We start from the raw sequence: 6,000 nt of genomic DNA on the forward strand, positions 1-6,000 counted from the left end.
GGGGTGGTGAGATGTATGCTGGGAGAGTGCCCTGATGCAGTTTCATATGTGAGTTCTATGCTGTGAATTTAAAAATACAAATGATGTGTCCTTTTTCGAAGCACAAAGTGTGTTCATGAAAATGTGCCCATTTACACAACATTTTCTGCTTTCTTTCTTTTGTTTTTCCTCCCACAGTCTCAGGTATATAAGGCGTGCACCAGATTCCACCATTTATTTCAGTTTTGTGCTGGTCTGTTCAGGCTTCTGAGTGTCATGTTGATGGATTTGGCTTCTTTCTCTATTGTTCTACATAATGTTTCTCTAGGTAGCCCTCTTTTTCTCTTCCCAGGCGATGTCCCTATTATCACTTGAAGTGGAAATCATATTGGTGGTATCCTTAAAGTGTATCCTAAATATGTCCATCATCTTCTTCTTACCATGTTTGGTGCTTTAGGCTGGTTTGCTCTACTTAGAATTTCTGATATTGAGAAACGCTTTCCAGTGGACTCTGATTATCTTCTGCAGGCATTTCCTTTGGAATGAGTTGAGCTTCTTATCCGTTTCTGTTGTAGATTCCCATCACATTGCTCCATTAAAAAGAACAGACACAATGCCTGTGTTAAAAAAATTCATGTTTGTATTAGTGCCGATCATGTGACTTTTCCAAATCTTTTCAAGTTTATGAAAGTTATTTGCTGCTTTTGATATTTGTGGCTTGACATCTAGCATGGTGTCATCATCATTGCATATTTTACTCCCTAGATAAATAAACCGAGTTTCTACTTTTAGTGTTTCTCCGTCCACTCTGATGGTTGTTTTTGGATCACTCATAGCCATGTACTTTGTCTTTAACTTGTTGATGAACAAGCCAACTTGCTTTTCAGTGTCTGCCAAAAGCTGGGTCTTTTTTCTTCCATTAAGTGATATGTTGAACTACGCAGGACAATATCATCAGCAAAAACAAGGTCATCCAATTTTCAGCCAACAAAATTTTTTGCACAAGCATACTTTTTCTTCAGAGTTTAGTGTGAAATGAATGTCACTTCCTGCATTCACACTGATAGCTTCACTGATTGCTTTTAGACAGCTTTTCTGCAACGCATTTACACATTTTGGCAATGATAACATAGAGTAAACCACATAGTATTGGATTTGGTTCTCTGATTGGCAGAGTCTAACCTATGTGGTAAGAAGTGTCACTAGAAGCCATGTTGTCACTGGTTCTTTGAAAGAAGCAGTAATTCCTCTGAAAATTGTCTAGTCTACTTAAATAGTCCCTATCACCATAATATGTGAGGCTCATGTGCTGCTCTGTTGTGTTTGTACCATTAATCCAAATCTAGATTTTCTGGTATTTGCGTGAGCTCAAATCCTAGAAATACATTTTTTTTAAACCACTGCCCAGGACCTGAGGGAACTGAGTAACTGGAGTTCACCTCTTAATTTAATCCCATATACAAATTAGGATTGGAGGGAATCTGCTTTTAGCTTCCCCTTTTTGACACAACATACATTACCTTAACACCTTGATCCTGCATGGTTTTGTACAGAGTGCAGGAAGATGTTGCACACCCGTTCAGATAAAGTTAAGCACCAAGTGCAGTCCATTGTCCTGAGCAAAATCTCAACCCCCTGCTCTCTTACTAGCAAATAAATGCAAAGGATTAAAAAGCAGCAGGGAATGGACAGATCATGGAGGTGTCTGAACAGATTTGGGTTTAAACGTAATTCTCATTAGGCTGTATGAGGTGTTAGCTAGGAGTTCGTCCTTTGGGTCTTGCTCTTGTTACTGGGTGAGAAAAGATATTCCAATCCTCTCTACACTTTTAAGATTTCAAAAAAAATAATTCTGTCCCAATCTGGGACAAACATCTGAAATCTCAAATTTTCATCAACTGAAAATCAAAAAAGCATTTCCTATCAGCTCATTTTGAGTTGATTCTGACCTTTAAAAATGTGTAACATTTCTAAACTATAAATTCAAGTAAATTTCACAAAAAATTGGAACATTTTTATTTAGAAAACATCAAAATGGGACATCCTGACAATTTCAAAACCTTTTTTATCATGCATTTATTTATTTTAATTATTAATTTGACACAGGAAATTCGTCAAAACTGTCCTTGACCCACAAACATTTTTGAATTAAAAAAATCAGCATTTTTCAATGAAAAAATGGTTGAAAAATTCTTGACCAGCTCTAGACTGGAAGTACCTTGACTGTTTCATAGTAGCATGGTTATTTATGTATGACAGAGCTCTACTATGCACATATATGTACAACATTCAGCAACCACAGTGGTAGGATTTTATCCCTTCGAGAATTCTCCTTAATCACATAATTGTACTGTACAATGTCCTAAGAGCAAGCACCCTCTGAGTTTCCATCCTGTTGTACTTGTGCCATTAATACTGCATGAGTGTCTTTCTGAAGTGTTTGAGACTTGATTTCTGCCAGATATGAATTCACATGAAAGTGTTCATAACACGTCTGCTGTCATATCTGATAGTTTTAACTGCATACTTGCACATTTTCTAACTATCTATGCAGCAAAAAACAATTTCATGATAGCATTCAGGCAATTCAAAAGCTTATTTTCTAGCACAAACAGTTAAGCAAATCATCTGTATGCAATTAAAACAAAGTCTATTCTACAAGATGTACAAAAGTGAAACTTCAGAAAAATTAGTAAGGGAAAATGGCATTTTTTAAACTGCAGTTCCTCTTTGGTACAAAATTGTGCTTCCAACATAGATTGTGATTTAAGATTACAGTTCTCTTATATTTTCATTTCTTATATTTCCTTTTCTTTGCTTCATTTACTTTTTTAAGATGAAATGTAGAAATACATGTTGGGTCCACATGATTGTTAACACGTTAAACACATGGGGTTAAATCCTGACCCCTTTGAAGTCAATGGCAAATCTCTCCTGACTTCAATGGGGCTAGGATTTCACCTGTGAAGTAGGGATTATATTTTTTATAAAACAAGCTACCGTGGTCATACTCTAGAAGTGGCTTTCAGCTTGAAAGATTAAATCAGTTTAAAATATTCCCTATATTTAAAATGGAGAAGTTCAATAAAGCCAATAATTTCCCTCAAACTAGGATGAACTTTTAAAATATGACCACAACATCTAAATTAGAACAAAAAAAAATCATTTCTAGATACTGAAATGATTTGGGAGTCCAGTTTCCCCCAAAACACTAGGACTGTTCTTTTAATTCCTTCAAAAATGCTTGCTTCTATAACTTTATCCTGATATGTAGGCTTAAACACTTTCTGTAATATATGAAAAGATCGCTGAGGTGAATTACGGTTGTTTAGGATAACATAATGTATGAAGTCAAAAGTGCTCTGGTGTTCGGAGTAAAAGTTAGTGAATAATCTCATTTCATTTAATTTTGGGGTATTTTTTTTACCCTGTCAAAAATAAATCTCATTTCAAAATGAAAAATGAAATGTTTCTCTTTAAAAACACACAAGTGAAATGTTTCAGGGTTTTTCAGTTTGTCGTTTTCTTTTTTTCTCAGTCAAAACTACCATTCACCAAATTTTCCCTGAATCCAAGAATAGCTTTGGTGGACTTTGAATTGCATTTTTAAGTGAATAAATGATTCATCTGATGAATTTCTCCCCTCTCTAGTTTGTTTGAAACTCATCCTACCCCGCTAGGTAGGTTGAGTTACAAACAAAGAGAAATTGAGCTAGGAATAACCATTAAAATTAAATTAAAAGGAAAGAAAAAGAAGAGACCACATCCCCACTTGGGATAAATCTGTGCCACTCCACTGAGGTCAATGCAGCTATACTGATTCACAGCAACTTAAGATCGCCCAATATCAAATAACAGTTGGGATGGTGGAGGAGCAGCTGGCGATAACTTAATGTATGTTAAAATAAGGAACAGGACTATGCCTGTCATCACCCTGGCTGCTTGGCTTAAATGTTTTATTCTTTTTGCTCCATCCTAGATCTTTCTGTTTTGTTTTGTTCCCTTTTAGAATGTAAATTTTGGGGGGCAGGAACTGTGTCTCTGTATTTGTACAATGTCTAGTACAATAGGGTACAAATCCTGACTGGGGCCTTCTACTGCATTACAAATATAACAATATTAAGTGCATAAGGAACACTTTCTATTAATTTTCCTGGAGTTCATGTTTGTCAGGATACATTGTTCAAATTCTACACATTCCTTTACAGCTACATGGCTGAGAGAAAACTGAATTCCAAGAAACGAACTCTAGAAAAATTCTCTGTTGGTTTATCTGTTATCATCAATATAATGAAGTCAGCTTAACAGAATGATTGAGTTCAAAAATGCAATATGCGTTTTCCCATAAATGGAATTTGTTTTTAACAAAAGCCCAGAGGATTAGATTTTCAGCTTAGACTCGAATGAAAACTCAGTCTAATTACCTGATTGCCAGCTTGACACAGTCCAATCTCACAAATTAATGATAGTTCAGAGTTCAGGTTTATATTTACCTTTTTAGTCTGAACAAGGCATGAAAAGCTGAGGTGTCAATAATGTAATATGGTTCACCCAGATCTGCTTTTAAAATTTACCTATGTTTGCTTCAGTATGCCAGTCAACAAGATCTTTCCAGGAATGTTCATTGAAAGACTTTTTCGTTGACAAATAAAATATGGTAATGCACATTGACAAATCATTTTTCCATTTAAGATAGTGCAATTAAGGTTGATTTTTCCCATTAAATTCCTCTCTTTTCAGAAACCACCAAGGAAAGCCCTGCAGTTCAAACTTTAATTATTTAAATGCTTATAAAATATGCAGGCTTTGAGGCCTGGATCAGCAAATAAAATGTGAGATTGCTGAGACTCAGTATTGCAAAACTCTTAAATATTTAGTATAACTATTAGCTAAGTTTGCAGAGCAACCTGGAAATGGTCAGAAATGCTCTATATACTGGTCGATACTAAGGAATCATCAGATAACCTCGCTACTTATATATATAGCGTTGAACACCATGGAATTGACATATTTTTACAAAGTTCCAAATTGCTGCTTTTGTAAGCCAGACAGTAACTTTCTGTAGCTACCAACCCACGAAGGATTCAATCCAATGACCTTGGGTTGTTAAATATAGCGTGCCGATAGCAAACTCTTGAGCTAGCCTGTGTTTCCCCCAAATGTAAATTAATCTGTGAATTAATGATGAATGATACTTAAAGGCCTAGGTTCCCAGATGGTGTAAATCAACACAGCTCCTTTGAATCAAATGGAAATACATCTACTTACATCAGTTTGGAATCTGGCCCTTTTTATAGCAATTCTGGTCTGGATCAGAATCCAAGTGTTTGAATATTTTTCCAAGCCTATTCATTTCTCCAACCCCTTGCCTACTGACATCTCTCCTATTAAGTCTATATATCTTTCTACTCCCCTACCCATCGCTACTCCCACACTCCAGTCCATACTAAGGATGGGTTAATTTGAACTGGAGGATGTACGAGCTCCCCCAAGCAAGCCCCTACCAATCCACAAGCAACCATTTAAAAACACTGGTTAAAGAATCTTTCTTCACATTTTGTTTATCTGAGATTGCAGGCATCACTGCAGGGGAACAGGGAGGAAATGATCTTTCCCCTTCTTTCCTACCTCCAATTTCCAGAGATGGATAGGTAACATGGCCACCATCTATAAATATCTGGGAGAAGTTAATTAGAAGAAAATCGTAAGGGGGGAATTCTCTATTTCCTCTAGTCAGTGTAGACACAATGAGAAGTATTGGCTCTCATAGACCTGGTCTACACTACGCGTTTAAACTGATTTCAGCAGGGTTAAACTGATTTAACGCTGTACCTGTCCACACTACGAGGCCCTTTATATCGATATAAAGGGCTCTTTAAATCGGTTTCTGTACTCCTCCTCAATGAGAGGAGTAGCGCTAAAATTGGTATTACCATATCGGATTAGGGTTAGTGTGGCCGCAAATCGACGGTATTGGCCTCTGGGCAGTATCCCACAGTGCACCACTGTGACCGCTCTGGA

This window comes from Chelonoidis abingdonii, chromosome 3 (assembly GCF_003597395.2).
Source record: "Chelonoidis abingdonii isolate Lonesome George chromosome 3, CheloAbing_2.0, whole genome shotgun sequence".
In the NCBI taxonomy this organism is placed as follows: Eukaryota; Metazoa; Chordata; order Testudines; family Testudinidae; genus Chelonoidis; species Chelonoidis abingdonii.